This window comes from Nesoenas mayeri (genome assembly GCF_963082525.1).
Source record: "Nesoenas mayeri genome assembly, chromosome: 1".
In the NCBI taxonomy this organism is placed as follows: Eukaryota; Metazoa; Chordata; class Aves; order Columbiformes; family Columbidae; genus Nesoenas; species Nesoenas mayeri.
This window is the reverse complement of record NC_137541.1, coordinates 210,634,887-210,652,079: the sequence shown is the minus strand read 5'-3', so window position 1 is coordinate 210,652,079 and position 17,193 is coordinate 210,634,887.

The window sequence follows — 17,193 nt, the reverse complement described above, 5'->3', positions numbered from 1 at the left end:
CTTCCCTGGGTGTTCGCACTCCGGAGAGTTTCTGGGCTCTGCCTGGAAACCTTAACTTGCTAAATCCCTCCCTGGAGGAGCCTGGCTGCTTGCAGGCACTTTCCATCCAAGGTGGACATTTAACACTAACCAGAGCAGCGCTCTTGATACCGAATGGGCAGCTGCTTTCCCAACCTCTCACCCCTAATCTGCTCAGGAGCATTTGTCCTTGTGGAAGGAACATTCATTGACATCAAAATTCCTCTATCAGTGCAGTGGGGGATGAAAACATCCCTACTTCACATGCATCACCTCATGGAAAGCAGCTGATGCTGTATTTACTAGTTGAGTTTTGACCTCTTTGCAGATGATTTAGGTTAAAGGGAAATTGTAATTTAGAGCCCAGTATCTTGGGCTGCTGTTGGGAAGTCTGTTCATTTTCCTACACTGGGATCATAGAATTATAGAATCACGGAAAGGTTTGGGTTGGAAAGGACCTTCAAAGCTCATCCAGTGCCACCCCTGCCATGAGCAGGGACATCTTCACCAGCTCAGGTTGCTCAGAGCCCCGTCCAGCCTGGCCTGGGATGTCTGCAGGGATGGTGCATCCACCACATCTCTGGACAACCTGGGACAGGCTCTCACCACCCTCAGGGGCAACAATTTCTTCCTCATGTCTGGCCTGAATCTCACCTCCTTTAGTTTAAAACCATCACCCCTTGTCCTATTGCAACAGGCCCTGCTAAGAATTCTGTCCCCAGAGGATGTGCAGTTTAGGTGCTCAAGCTTGGGGTGACTTCAGATTCACCTCTTTCTGCACCAGTGCCTCCTCCCTTAATGGAGATGACTTCCTTCCATGTCTATGCATTGAAGTCATCCTGCTATTCCTTCCTCTTTGCATGGGAGCAGGGATCTACAAAGACATGGTATAAAGCACACCCAAGAGAAGAAAAGGTCCTGCATAGCACTGTCACAAACAGGTCAAACATGCAATGGCAGAAATACAAACATCTCTTATAAAAATCAAACCAAGAGAACGAGTGAGAGAAACCATTCCTGAAGTTTCCTCTCTGCTGAGAGAGACGGGCAATAAATGGTTTTGGACACATTCTGCAAAACAAGCCATTACGTCTTTTCTGTCAGGTCTCACCTGTTGTTATTTCTAATGTTTCCTCTTCCCAAGACTGGGCAGGGTTTCGCATTGAGGTAATATAGCTGCTTTTGTTCAAGAAACAGACGGGTCACCCCATCTTGTAACCAGGACTTTGTCGTAAATGAGCAAACATCTGTTAAATTGAGCTGTACTGCATGAGAGGTTTGTGTTTCTTTTTTTTGTTTCTTTTTTTTGTTTCTTGTTCCTTTTAAAATTGAGCAGTGTGACCAGCAGGATATACTCAGGTGAAGTCAGGGAACTGTCTGGGTGATTCACAATTTGTAAAGCGTTTCAGTTAAGTGTCTGAAACAGAAAGGGGAAGAAAAATGCTCAGCTAATCTATTGTTTTACTGGGTTGTGTTTTGCTCCAGGAGAAACATCCTTATTTCAGCTCAGCACTTTACAACACAGACAACAAGAGTTATTGGAAAGAGATGTCTTTCAGGACAGCCCAATGAGTGCTAATTGCTCAGAGACGTAATATTCTTCTGATGGTTCTGGGTTTTTCAGCCGCAAAATCCCCAAAGCTCCCAGTCAGGTTCTTAGTTGGAGAAATCCAATATAGCCCTCAGGATTACAGCACAACTTTCCACAGTTTGCACCAGCTGAAAAACGCTCACCCCTGAATGCTTAAAAAGAGCAATTCTGAATCAGAAAAATATATCTAATATGCATATATATGTAATTAACCCTTTGCAGTCCATTCCCATAGAAGTCAATAGCAAAGCTGCTGATTTCATGGGCAGTCTAGCAGCGTGAACTTGCTACCTCTGCATTAGTGTTATTCCTAGAAAGCTGTTTGGTATTTTCCATGGATGAACCTCTGCCAGGTTTTTCCTGGGTTCCTGGTCCAATGTCAAGCGGTGGCACTGGAACTCAGCAACCAGCTTGTGCTACAGAAACAGATTGCAAAAACTTTGCCCTTCAAAAAAGAAATGTAACAGATTTGAATCTTCACCTATGGGAAAGAAAGAGGTACGGAGGGATGCTGGTTTTGACCTCATTTCTAGTCCAAGTCTTCGCTTTCATGCTTCAGTCCCGATGGATAGAAAGACCCACCCAGCCCCCGGACTCTGGCAGAACATGATTAGAGAACGATCTGAAGCGTAATGAAAACTGATGTAAACCATTTGCTGAAGGTTACGCTGTGACAGAGGCTGTGCCTTCTCCCCGAAGGAGCATGATGAGATATCCGACATGCAGCCTTGTCCGTTGTGTTCGGTCAGGAACAGATCTGAGGGCAGCTAATAAACTTATCTGCATCAGATTAAATTGCCAAACCTGCCCTCCCTCTCCCTGCCCTTTCTCCCTCGCCGGATCAGTTACACACATCAAGCCAAATAAAGATAAATGCACGACAGAGTTCATTCAAGTGATTGAAAATCAAGATGGAGCAGCATATTTTTCACCAATGCTATCCCAGGAAATAAAGATAAATTCCTCCACTTCATATTTTAACATAGCTTATCATAATCACCGGTAATAGCAACCAAATGTTTTTCATTTGTTACATTTTAAAGGGGGCTGGGGGAACAGTTTCCTGGTTGTAGGCTCATCGAGTCTAATTTTAAGCTAGTGTCAGGGGTCACTTCCACTTTATGTTGCATTTCTGATGAGCGGTTTTTGCTGGAATACCTGGCTTGACTAAATGCCTGCAAGAAAGAGCAGGGCTATGGGAGTCAAAGCAGTGGTGGTGGGGAAAGAGACTTGGTCTCTGGGCTGGGATCCATCACCAGCAAAATGCAAAGCTTGGTTCAGAGTGTGTCTTCACAAATATTTTTCCCAGAGGGACAGAGGACGTTTGGAGAGCCCATGTTCTGCCCCTGCCATTACCTAAAATGTCTTTCCAAACTACCCTGAACTGCCAACATGCAGCAGGAGAGTGCCCTCCAAGACTTTCCACCAGTAAACCACAGGTTTAGACCAAATCTGAGTGACCCCCAAGGATCTATTAGTGCTGCTCTTCTGCTCTCCATTCCCTCCTGATGGGATGCTGGTCGGTGCAATAAAATTGAAAAGAGAAAAGCTTCATTACCCCAAGTAATCTGCAGCTGCAAAATACCAGTTTATAGTACTACAAAGGCCACACATATTGAAACTCTGGCTCCTTATTAAATAAACAGTGTTATTGTCACACTGATTGAAATCTTACCTTCTGATTAAAAAGTGAGGATTCCTTCCTAGAAGGCACATTAGATAATGCTCTGTTTGAAAACTCATTTTAGGAGGTGGAAGAGAAGGTCACAGAGGTGGTGCTGAGGGCGTGACCAAATGCACCTCCAGGTCTGGCAAGTCCATCACTTGGATGCATCAAAAGTGGGGCTAGAACAGGGATGGGTATCCCTGAAAAGCAGTGGGTTGGGAGACAGACTTAGGAGGATGCTATATAAATCCAGGAGAGTAAAGATAATATGAGAAGTCCATTGGGTTTGGTTTTATTTGCAGGAATCTCTCTTTCTTCAGAGATAGTCTTCTCTATTGGAGTTCGTGGGACTTTTGCTGTTGACTCTGAGGGAAACACTTTCAGACTTGTCTCCCTACAAGCTGGCGAATGGTTTGCTCATTAGTTCTTTTGTTTTCCCCTCCTTCTGCAAGTGTAGTCCTGATTTTTTAACAAAACAAAAGAAATAATTATGATAGGAGAGAAGGCTAAAGTTGGAGAGTGGGCTGATCTGTCAGATTCCAATCCATAAATTTCAGTAGTTTCTAATACAATCAGAATAGCAAGAAAAAGGGGTTTTGGAACAGAATGTCTTGATTGCAGCAACATCTGGCGTGTTTGTGTCCTGGTGGTGGATTGGCAGCCATGTCCCATATGGGACAAGGGAGGTCACCACTGGCCATGGGAGGGGAGCGCGTTCCTAGGACCTGAGCAGAGAAAGTTGAAAAGTAACATCATCCGGCGATAAGCTACCATTGCCTTACCCTCTGGCAAAACACAGACCATTCAAAAGTAAAGAGAACAGAGAATAATCAAATCTCAGGAATGCAGCTGGAGGGTGATGGGGGAACCCAAGTGGCTTAAGGAAAATTTAAGCTTGAAACCTTAGTTTTTCAAGATTTGGGTTTTGAAGTTATTTGGGAAGCTGGGTACTGAGAGGGAAAGTAACACGTTTCTTGTGATCCTGCTGCACAGACCAAGTTACAAAGGTGAACTGAGCTCCTGGTCCCTCATCTGCTCAATGGCCTGCCTGGTCCATGCACCCTGTTCATGGAGACAAAAATGTGGGAGAGAAACGGGGATGCTCAAGGGTCACACATCAGTATTATAAAGCAAGTCTTGAGCCTGTTCCTGCTCTCCTAAGTGCCCCTGGGTTCTCTGGTTTCAGTGTAGCCTCAGCAAGGACAATAGGATAAATCCAGAACTAATCACTTATAGTTAGTGGAGCAATTTCAGACCTAAACTCTTACACAACTACAGCTGCAAGAGTCAAATGGCTCTGGTTAAACATCTTTCATGAAGTTGCTTGGGCAAGAGCTAATCCCTGCACACTTAGAGCAGGATAAAAGAAGACTGGCATTGCACTGGCATGGATTAGGAATATATATGGCAAGGAGGAAAGGTGGAAAGGAAAGGCTGAGGGTGAGAGCATCTTCACTTGCTGCAGCTGTTTTAGATGATCTGTTTATAATTATTTGGGGAAATGGCCTCAATGTGCCAGGGGAGATTTAGATTGGATATTGGGAATAATTTCTTCATGGAAAGGGTTGTTGGGCATTGGAACAGGCTGCCCAGGGCAGTGGTGGAGTCACCATCCTTGGAGGGGTTGAACAGATGCAGAGATGAGGTTCTTAGGACATGGGTTAGTGCCAGTGTTGAGTTAATGGTTGGATTCAATCATCTTGAGGGTCTCTTCCAAACAAAATGACTCCGTGATTCTCTGATTCTATGCCCTCTGTATCTACCAGAGCTGAATTTTTGCCAGGACATTTTGAGCACAGGAATTCAGCAAAGAAAAGGGGCACAGACTCTGTATAACCTTAGAGAACATGACCACAGCTTTGTATCTGCTCCAAAAGATAACACTGCTAATACAGTAGCAGTCCTTCCTGTGAGCTGAGGTCATTGCTTCAGTCGTATTTATTCCAGGGAAAAAAATGCTCCCTATTGTAACCTTATTTCAACTTTTTAACATCCAGACAAGCCAGACAGGGCCTCTGTCCACTGTCCTGACTTCAGAGCAGGCAGCATGAACAAAATGCAAACCATCAAAAAACCCCACAGCTATGGACGGAAAATGAGCTATCCCCCCCCACTGGCTTTTCTCTCGTTAGATAAAATTTACTGCAAATCTTGCTGTGCCATGTGGACTTTGCAACAGAATTGAAAATGTATGTTAAATAATAACAAACCCACAAATCATAAAGAGGAGCCGAGTCATCTCTCCGTATCTTGCTAAGAAGTGGATTTATGGATCACGTTCCTTGCCCTGATGCCCAGATCTTGCTGTTGCAGACAGTAGCATTACCGAAGGTCCCAAGAGCCCATAGGAGAGCAGGCTCTCAACAGGGAATGGGACATTTCAGATATTTATTGGCCAGACTTGCATGGTTGACTCCACAGAGGCATTTCTGTGTCTAACTTCTTGTTTAGGCGCCTGATTTCTCACCCATTTCAATAGTAAATTAAACCCTGAAACAGGAGCCGTACATTCGCATCTGTAAATCTGGGACCTGCTGACTCCGGCAAAGCAGCAAGGGGTTTTACAGAGCAGGTAACGAGCTGGGCAGAAACCAACCACTATGCTGTATCTCTGAGTGTCTTTATGGCCTTATTTTTAATTTTCTTATTTTTAATTTCCCTGTCTGCGATAAGCACAGAACAGATTTCCGAGCAGATATGAGTAGAGCAGTTTGATGCTGATGGAGGACACCACAGTAGACTCCTCCTCTCCTCTCCTCTCCTCTCCTCTCCTCTCCTCTCCTCTCCTCTCCTCTCCTCTCCTCTCCTCTCCTCTCCTCTCCTCTCCTCTCCTCTCCTCTCCTCTCCTCTCCTCTCCTCTCCTCTCTCTCTTTCTGCCCTTCTCTTTCTCCAACAGTGTGATGTGGTCAATGTGCTTTTGCACCCACCTGAAGCCAGAACTTGACTCTATTAAACATACAGCATTGCAAGTGTGAGCTTGGACTTTGCAATGTGGTGCTCCTGGTGTTGGCTACCTATATGTATCCTGACCTAAATCCAGAGTTACCATAGCCCTGAATAAATCCAGGTTACTGTGAGTCTGAGTCTGCTGCTGATCTACCTGAGCTGTGCATCAGAGTAACCCCATAGAACCTCACTCATTCCAGGGTCACACCTCTGTAATGGCCTTAGACAAATTTTTCAGTTGGGGTAAATTGGCACAACCTCGACCTCAGAAGGGCTGACTCCAAGCAGCTGAGGGTTGGCCATTATTGCTGGCTTAAACCATATTCAGGTCTGGCAAAGATGCAGTGGTTTAAAATTGATGCAAAGAAATAACTAAATGAAGCTGTTAGGGAAAAAAAAATAAGAACTATGTAAAAGGAAGTTCTGCTCTATGATGTCCTCATCTGTAATGTCTTCTTCATTGGAACAGGCTGCCCAGGGCAGTGGTGGAGTCACCATCCCTCAAGGGGTTTGAAAGACACGTATATGAGGTTCTTAGTGATGTGGGTTAGTGACAGCGTTGGGTTAGCGGTTGGACTTGATGATCATGAGAGTCTCTTACAACCAAAATGATTCTATGATTCTGTAATTCTATAATTTTATGATTCTATGAATAAAATAGCCTGTAACATAAAACTCATCATGTGTAAAAATGGCTTAAAATCACTGATACCTATAGAACTGGATGTCGTTTTTGCCAGTTTTACCCAATATTGCTGCTATACAGCACCCAAACATGTTGCAACCAAATACACCACTTTTCACCTTTCTTCTGTGATATGGCTCAGTATGTGTCCCTTTACGGACAAGAAGATAGGGAGGCCCCAAAGAGCATTGCTAACCACATAAAGAATGTGTCTGGGAGAGGAACCTGCTGTTGTGAATCTGTAGATTTATGGGTGGGAGGATTTTGCTTGAAAGACATGGAAGGAATGTCGGTGAGGCAAGGAGCTGGGCACCACCAGGGAGGGATGCCTAAATCCATGGTTTTGGGGGTCAGTGTGGAAGACTCTTCCTGCCTGATTCTCAGGGTGCTGGTTTAAATGGCTGCTTGTTGGGTTGCAATCTTAAGCAGAGGACAGCACAAACCCCGGCCCTTTTTCTGGTCTTGTGGGAGACCATGCAGGGATGTGCAGTAGATGGCTGTGTCCATCTCCAGAAGGAAGCAGGAGGGAGGCTCCCATTGCTTCCTAGACACTGGAATCCTGATGTTGCATGTGATGCACAAAGACACCATAAAAGGTAGAATTTTAATGGGGTCAACTAAAGGAAACTCTAAAATGTACCAACCTTCTAGGATCTGATGGGGACTTGTCATCTCCACCAGCCCTAGAGGGGTCACACGCAGGGCATCTCCATTCTTTTCTCAGCTCTGTTGCTGAATAATTAGTCTTTGAGACAGAGAGATAATTCAGTCCTCATGGCAGAGGAGACCCTGTCTTGGTGAGCAGAGTGATGCACCAGTGGTGACAATTACCTTTGAATCCTATGCTATAAGTTTTGGATACTGAGCTCAGTGCAACTGACCTGTTGTTCTGCAGAAAAACCTTGAGCCAAGTCCATGGAGGTCAGAGAAAAATAAGGCAGCAAGAAGGCAGAAAGTGATTAATTATTTTAGTCACTCAATCCTCGGGAGTAATAGCCATCTCGATCTTCAGCATGGAGGCTGATGATGAATGGTTTTATTACCAACGATAATTTAAACCATGTTCAGTGTTTACCACATTACCTGTTTGTCTCCCTGCCCTCAGCTATGGGAGTTCTTCTTGAAGGATACTTTCACCATTGACGTCCTGCAATGGGTGTGTGAAGCCCTACAGCATGACAGGGGACTTTCTTCATCCCCTTTCCAAAGAGGTCTCACTGATTTGGGGTCCATTTTTCTCCTTTCAAATTGTCTTTTTTTTCTCTCTCTCTCTCTGTCTTTTGCTTTTTAAGAAACTGCCAGACATCTTAAACACATTTAAAAATACATGTCCTCCACTGTAATCCATTATCTAAGGTTCCCATGTGGGCTCCATCATCAGAGACTGCCAGATTGATAGTGTGGTTTGCATGGGGCCCCCAGCATGGGATGGGTTGGAAGCAGGATTAGAGCACACAGCACATCCCCAGTGTTTCTGCCTTTATTGGAAAGCGGGAATGGGCTGTGTCAGGTGAAGGGCACAAGCAAGATACAACGCAATGATATAGTTATGTGAAATAACAGATGGCAAGATGGAGACCAGGGAGGTGGAAAGTAAAGGGAGACGTAGAGGTTCCTCCAAAAGAGCTGAAATGGCACTATCATCGCTGATGGTTTTCAGCTGTTTGGGTGCATCTGGAGATTTCTACTTTATTAAAAAAGTTTGCGTTTGAGATAGGCTGAAATCTGAACCATCACACACCTTGGAGGGGTTTGGATTTAGACCTGGATGCAAACCACATCTCGCATATGCAGAGGCTGAGAACAGAGAAAGTTGTCGTGTCAAGAAGTAAATGCCGAGGATTCAGAAAGGCAAGTCGCTCTACTCTTGTTACCATCGGTCAGCTGAATCCAGGGGGGTTGTTTCCTTGCTGAGCTGATCAGCAGCATGTGTTTCTGGAGTAAATACACACGTCCAAGTGTAAAGTATGTGTCTGTGCACGGTCTCAGGTTAAGCTCTGCAATGCACAGAGAACTGTGCCTGTAAAGCAACCCAGCAAAACAACTGCAGCCATGTTCAGCAATGACTCCCACAGAAATTGTCGCCTCTTTCCCAGAGACATGTAATTCTGATAACAATCAAGTCATATTTTTCCAAAGCTGATTGTCCTCACGGATGTTAGAAAAAGCTTCAGAGGACCAACCATAAAGTCTCAAAAATTAGAAGCTTAATGAAAATGTATCAAATGTATTATATTGCAGAATCTCATTATTTCGGTGTCAAAGTCGTGCCTTTTAAGTCGGTAGGACAGACAGTTCTTCAGGTACTTAGAGTATCTGGAAATGAACAAATTTGCTTTTAAAGAAAGCAAATTTCTTTAACAATTTTAGGCTATATCCAGGTAGTATGACTACACTGACCCTAGAAAGACCTCTGGAAGCTTCTTGTAGAGTTCTTTCTGTTCTCCACTAGAGGAGTCCCAGAAGTACTTGACAATCATCTATCATTTATTGCTTGTCACGTCATTCTTTTCCAGATCACTTATCACTCAATATCAGTCCCAAGGAACCTCACCAGCAGATTGAAAACTGATAATCTCTTCCTAAATCTAGTTTTCTGCCTCTTACATGTGTCCATTCCTCAACAGAATTATTATTCTCCTACCATGACTGTATTATTTCCATAACCATCTCTACTGATGAACTTCATCAAAGCTTAATTCAATATAACCCTCTCATTATCAGTCATCCCCTCCTCCCTTTTTCAAAAATATAGACCAAGGGTTCTACTAGACCCAAGATTGCTTCTGAGGGAAAGTTATGCCAGTTTGCTTACTTGGGTATTCTATGATACCAATTATTTTAAATATTGCTTTTCAAAGTTTGATTATCTCTAAGGAGGTTCTAGCTTTCAATTTGCAAAATATCTTGAGTAACCAGACACAGCATTTATAAACCATCAAATTACTGTTTTGGAGGTTGGTTCTTGGGGGCTGCATAGTTTGGGTAGATACTTCATTCAAGAGCCTTGGAAAAATACTATCTGTTGTTAGTCTTAAAATCACAGAATCATAGAATCATTTTTGTTGGAAAAGACCCTCCAGACCATCAAGTCCAACTGTTAACCCAACACTGGCACTCAGCCATGTCCCCAGGAACCTCATCTCTGTGTCTGTTCAACCCCTCCAGGGATGGTGACTCCAGCACTGCCCTGGGCAGCCTGTTCCAATGCCCCACAGCCCTTTGGGGAAGAAATTGTTCCCCACATCCAACCTCAACCTCCCCTGGCGCAACTTGAGGCTGTTTCCTCTGCTCCTGGCGCTTGTTCCTGGGGAGCAGAGCCCGACCACCCCTGGCTCCAAGCTCCTTTCAGGCAGTTCAGAGATCAGAAGGTTTCTCCTCAGCTCCTGTTCTCCAGCTGAACCCCCCAGGTCCCTCAGCTGCTCCCATCACACTTGTGCTCCAGCCCCTCACCAGCTCCGTTCCCTTCTCTCAACTCGCTCCAGCACCTCAAGGCCTTTCTTGGTATGAGGGGTCCAAACCTGACCCCAGGATTTGAAGTTTGGCCTCACCAGCATCCAGTCCAGGGAGTGCTTGTTCCCTCATAACTTTTCAGATCCCAGGAAAATGAGTAGACTCATTTACCATCCTGCCAATGTAGGTTGTGGGTTCCTGCAAGCCTAATTGAAACAGCAAGGAAATGGTAGATGTGTATTGGGGGCAGCGTTTAGCTCTCAGTTTCTGGCAGGATATTGTGTTTTACCATCATCATCACAGGAAAGCTTCTCATTCCAGGCTTCGTTAGTCAAACTAGTGCTGAAGTAGCTCAGCACGTGCTCTGTGCAAAACCTACAGCCTCAGTGTGGTGAAGGTATCTTGCAGATCATCTCCAGCCTAACAGCAAGCAAATGCAAGTCCACTGAGATCCACAGCATCACAGCCACTCACCCTGGTTTTGGTTTTCCAGCAAAAAGGGGGCATGATTACTTCATTTAGGTCTCTCAGTTTTCATCCATGCAGTGAAAAGTGGGAAGAAAAAGCCCAAAAAGGCACTAACGTGGGATATAGGAAGAATTTGGTACATCTCTTGCCTGAAGTATGGGCTGCCTGTGTGACTCTGAAATCATTAAGTTTATCCAGTTTCCTCATCAATATTATGGCAGTGCTGTTTCCTAATTGTACACTGTTGTTAACAGTAGTTAACGACTGAACATAAATAGCACAGGGATGAGGGGGTGAAGCAGGGTGAAGATGGAAGACAATGAGCTATGGAAGATTTTGTCTGTTCTTTCTAAGTCACCATCTCACAAGAGGGGAAGTTGTCACAGGAAATGGCCACATCAATAGTTTCTGCAGGTTCTTCTCCCGATATTTTCACTTAAACCAAAAAAAGAAGTTTCTCATTCCCAGTATTCGCCAGTGCATGTTTTACATCCTCAATGAGAAACTGGTGGGTTTAGTGCTGAGATGCATGACAAACATCATTTGTTTATCCCACTGAACGTGTGCTGGGTCTGGATGGGGTCACGTTGCTGCAGCAAATTCTCAGCTATGGAGCTTTTGATGTCCTTCCAGGTCTCCCCAAGGTCCTGAGTTCAGGGAGGTCTCTTGTCTTGAGAGCTCATCTGCTGGGACAGGAAGAAGGATTAGTTAGGCTGCCTTGTTTACAAGCAAGCTGAGGCTGTTTGCAGTCAATTTGTTCCATAATCCTCTCTCAAGGTCCTGCGTGCAACCAAACACATTTGGCTACCCCTAGTGGTTCATTAATAGAGTTTGTAATGAAACACTTGGAAAGAAAGCAATAAAGTATGACCCCATAAAGAGAAATATTGCAAAGAAGGAGAAAGGGATGCAACACCAAACGCAAGCTGTTGATCAGACCTTTGAAGGTGAGGAGGAACATAAACACAGTCTTAGGTGTCGAGTAATGGCTCCTCTTATTTCCTTTATATTTAAGAAGTGATTGGAAGTGGAGAGCATGACCCCCTTGTGCACCGCACATACACATAGTATGGAGACATGTACATTTAAACATACACATATTGGAGAAGAAAAGGCTCTGGAAAGACCTTATTGTGGCTTTTCTGTATTTAAAAGGGGCCTACAGAAAAGATGGGGACAGATTTTTGAGCAGGTCCTGTTGAGACAGGTCAAGGGGTGACAGTTTCAAGCTAAAGGAAGGGCTGGACATGAAGAAGAAATTTTTTATACCGAGCGTGGTGAGAGCCTGTCCCAGGTTGGCCAGAGAGGTGGTGGATGAACCATCACTGGAGACATCCCAAGCCAGGCTGGACGGGGCTCTGAGCAACCTGATCAGGGTGAAGATGTCCCTGCTCATGGCAGAGGTTGGACTGGATGAGCTTGGAAGGTCATTTCCAACCCAAACAATTCTATGATTCTATGATAAAAGAGATAATCTCTGAATGGAGAAGACATACACTATCAGCAGGAGGAGAAAAAACGAAGAAGACATTTGTTTGCTCTTGTCTTTTGTTTCTTCCTTAGATCATTCAATAAGCTGAGGTTTCTGGAGTCCAGTTCAATCACCCACTCGATTTCATGACCTCTCCTTTTTGATTGAGGGCTAGGCAGAGGGGTGCGATTGTATTCCCTTATCACCTTCGAAGAGCTACAAGGCCATCTATAGACCGACTTTCCAACCAAAGCCTAGGTCTGTTTCCTGGGAAATCTCTTGCCAGTTATTTCTGACCTCTTTAACACACTCCCAGCCGTCAGGAGCTACTGCAATGCCTGATGTGTATAGAGGAGAAGTGACGTCAGGGGGTAGGAAAGCCAGACAAGGAAAATTCACTTCTGGAGGATTATGGTGTGTGCTTTTCCCCATGGGGCCATTGCAGTACACTAGTGCTCAGACAACATCTGGGTGTGCAGGCAGCTTTGCTTGGAGGAAGCGTTTCATGAGACAGGTCTGTGGTTGAGGCACAAGAAGTAAAATAAGTCTGCATCAGTTTTTGTAGCTGCTGTTTTTCTACTCAAATTATGACCATGGTCTTAATAGCAAAACTAGGAAATCCAAAGTGGAGACGACCAGAAAAAGGAACAACAATTGGAGATAAATCACATCCCTTGTACTAAATTACAGCCCTGATGGCCACCAAACCCTGCTTAGCATAGTGATGCTTTTTGCCCTGGCATTGCAATGGTTAAAAACTAAAGCAAAATACAATTGCTGTACTACTAGCTGTAGTAGGCAATGGCTGTGACATGCTTGCCCCTCATATCAAAGAGCTTCAAGTCTCTGAGATACTTTGATTTTCACCAGGTGCAAAGTAGAAGTTTCTGCCTCTGAAACTTAAAGCACTCTAAATCAGCAGCGTTTGACCCTATCGATCTCATTCAATTAAATCCATGTAATCAAGCAACCTTGCACCTAACATTAGTCTTCTGAAAATTTCTTTCTTTCTTCAGACAAGACAAGATATGCCCGAGGGCACCAAGTGCTGATGAAGCCCTGGTCATAGCGTAGGCAGCTGCAAAACCTGGTTTGACTTCCATGGAAAAAGGACTGAAACTAAATTTTTAACCACCTGGTAATTTGCTGATTTTGGGTAAGAGTACCTCAGATGTCCTCCTTGTTTTGTCTTGCTGGGCTCTGTGGACCAAGGTTTCCTGTGATGCTTTTATAGTATCACAGAATCATAGAATATTTTGGGTTGGAAGGGATCTTCAAAGAGATCATCCTGATCCAACTTTGGGTTGATGACTGGGGAGAGCCATATGTGCACTGTATCATGGACCAGAGGGATTTTGCTTTGGGCAGAGCTACGTGGAGAGAGACATGAGTTCACTGAGCTGGAAATAAGTGAATCTGCAGATTTATCATAGATTCATAGAACAGTTTGGGTTGGAAGAGACCTTCCAATCTCATTCAGTGCCACCCCTGCCATGAGCAGGGACATCTTCACCAGCTCAGGTTGCTCAGAGCCCTGTCCAGCCTGGTCTGGGATGTCTCCAGGGATGGTTCATCCACCACCTCTCTGGCCAGCCTGGGACAGGCTCTCACCACCCTCAGGGGCAACAATTTCTTCCTCATGCCTAGCCTCACCATGCTGAGGATATACTCACAGTATTTGGAGCAGGAACAGGGATTAAACTAATGTCTGCACTTACAACTGACCCTTAAATTCCACCCTGCCAGTTGCTCTTTGTCTCTTTGTTGTCTGTTGTCTTGACCTGAAAATTTTCCTGCCCTTATTTGAAGAAAAAGAACAGCTGCAGTGTGGAAAAATGCAGGTGTGTGAGAACAGCACCGTCCCCACAAACAGCGCGATGCTGGCCTTGCTGCATCTGCTGACATGACTCTCTCCACTTGAATGTTCACATGGGGCTCTGCGGTCCCTCTCCCATCATTTCCAAAAAAGTCCTCGCTTGTCCATGACTGTTGGTGTCAGCATTAACCACAACCATATTAGGTCCAGCGGTCAGGCTGAAGCTAGCAGTAACACAGCTGAGTGATGACACCCTCTCTTCTGTGACAAAGGCTCCTTCTCTCATTTCAGATAATGACTTTTTAAAAATTACTTTTATTTATGAATAAGCAAATTTTCAAGGGATAAGAAGCAATGAAACAGCCCTGGCTCAGCTTGCCAGGGACACAGGAATTCACGCTAAATGGGATCCATCCCATGACCGTTAGTATAAATTAAACAGTTTCTGATTTAAGTGCCTGGAGATGCACATGCTTGTAAGATAGTAATAGTTTTACGTTAGTGACGACCCTTGTGTGACTTGTTTAAGCCCTGTCCAAACCGCTACATGTTTCAGAATCATTCAGGCCTTGATCTGGCATCCACTAATTGGAATAGTCTTTCTGGCTGACTAAATATATGCAGAGTCCCTTTTCCCAGTGGTGCAAGCGAGTGCTGGAGTCTCAGCACTGACATCCTCCTGGCACCATGTCCTGGGTACCGTCCCCAGGGAAGGTGATATTGGACTTGGACATTATCTGGACCTGATTAGCGTCAGATCTTCTGGCATCTGGCCCAGTCTCCATCTATTTTATGTTGTCACTTTTTCTATTATCCCTCTTTTTTTTTTTTTTTTTCTTCAAATAAAAGGAATATTTTTTACTAGCATCAGATTTTGAGGGAGACTGTAGCCCGTCAGGAGCCGCTTAAAAGAGTCAAGGCAATGCTGAGCTTGTTAATTTTTCAAGGCTACTTCTTTTCCCAGAGGAAGGTTATTGTGACTTAATTGTGGCAAAGACTCCAGGGTAATGTAACTCCTAGACACAGTTATGGGTTGAGGTGGTTAGCTCCATGGGAAGGTGCTACTGGAATGACAGAGGAGTGGTTAGGCTCAATATAATTGCTTAATTCCCCATTTTGCTATAGCTTCCTTTTAGCTTTTGCTGCCTCAGCTCCCTAGGTGAAAAACAGAATTAATCCATCCTTTTTTCCACTCTTTCATCTGTACTTCTTACCGTAAGTCTATGAGTTTTCCTCCATGTAATAACATAGGAAAGGCTGCACCGGCTTAATCTCTCTGTCCTACCTCTGAGAAGATGCAGGAGCTCAGGAAAAAATGATTGAGCCTGAATGCAGCAAGACATATTTCGATTCTGCTCTCAATTTGTTCCAGGACCTAAAAAGACATTTATTTTCCATCCTCCTTCAGTTGCTGACATTTTTCATTGAGGCAGTAGATTCAGCATCTGAGTCAACGACAGTGTCGGGTGCTGCTGTTAGAAATGGAATGGAGGACACCAATGGTACCTTCACATCAGCAGACAGACAGGAGAGTTGCTTTCTCCCCCTGTCAAGACAGGCAGTTTGTGCCTTATCTCTTTTCCACCACTGCCATATTTTTCAAAACTCTGCCTGAACTATTTTGTAAGTTGCTGGGGATAAAATGCAAATACACCATACTGCTGACAATCCAACAACCAACGTGAAATGGCTTCATTTCCATTTTTTCCATCAGCTTAAGAAGTGCATAAGTGCTTCCTAGCATTTCTCTCTTCACAGATGTTAAGAATGGCAGAAACAATTGAACCCCAAATTTTACCTTCTGCATAGAACAGAACAGGCGCTTTCACCTCAAAACTGGACTGAGCCCAGTGACCTGGATTTGTTTAAAGTATCTTTTCCTGAAGGCACCCTAATGATTGGCCAACCCTTTAACCGTGCCTTGATAGATCGCCCCAGGCTGTCAACCTCCCCCTTCCATTTACAAGGCTCACTTGCTTGTAACCAACGTTTTCTTGGCTTCAGCTCCCAGCTGTTGGCTCTGGCTAATTTTTCTCTGAGTAGAGTCCTTTATTATTCCCTTGTGTTAAGGTAATATGATTGTAGCTCTTGCTGGAAGCGTGGATGCTTTTCTCCTCTGAACTTATAGCAGCTCTTATCCCATATCTATGCTAAATTAAGAGCACTCTCAGTAACCAGCAAAATGGGTAGATTTGAACCAACACAGCCCAGGATTTGGCAGAAGAGATCTCCTTTTTCTTATTCTTGTTTTGTTTTGTTTTCCCAAAGCTATTACCCAGCAATGAAATCACAGTCAGGTTTCCTTCTCAAGAGGAAAATAGCTCAAATCTGGGATTCTGACTCAGAAGCATAGTTCAACAAATACCTAAGAACAGCTCTAAGGGTTTTACCAAAAAAAATAGGTGCTTAAGCAAGTTTAATTACTGTCTTCGGAAGGCAGTAGGATTGGGACAAGGCTATATCCCTGTTGTATCAGAGTGAAAAAAAAAGTAAGCATGGCAGTGGGAAGAGAAGACAACTCTTGCCTTTCTGCAGTGATGTCTCACTTCATCACATCACTTGGAGCACAAGTCTGATGAGGAGCATTTGAGGGAACTGGGGTTGTTTAGCCTGAAGAAGAGGAGGCTGAGGGGAGACCTTATTGCTGTCTACAACTACTTGAAAGGAGGTTGTAGCATGGAGGGTGTTGGTCTCTTCTTCCAAGGAACAAATGATAGGACAAGAGGAAATGGCCTCAAGTTGTGCTAGGCGAGGTTTAGATTGGATATTAGGAAAAATTCTTCACGGAAAGGGTTGTTGGGCATTGGAACAGGCTGCCCAGGGCAGTGCTGGAGTCACCATCCCTGGAGGGGTTTAAAAGGTGTTTAGACGAGGTTCTTAGGGACGTGGGTTAGTGCTAGAGTTAGGTTATGTTTGAACTCAATGATCCTGAGGGTCTCTTCCAACTGAAAGGATTCTATGATAAGCTCAATTTGTGCTTCAGTGATATCCCAGACAACCTGGCAATTTTATCAACAGTCAGACAGGGGTGGGAGATGTTTACAATGGGGTTTCTGAGCACCAAGAGCCCTGTGGTTCA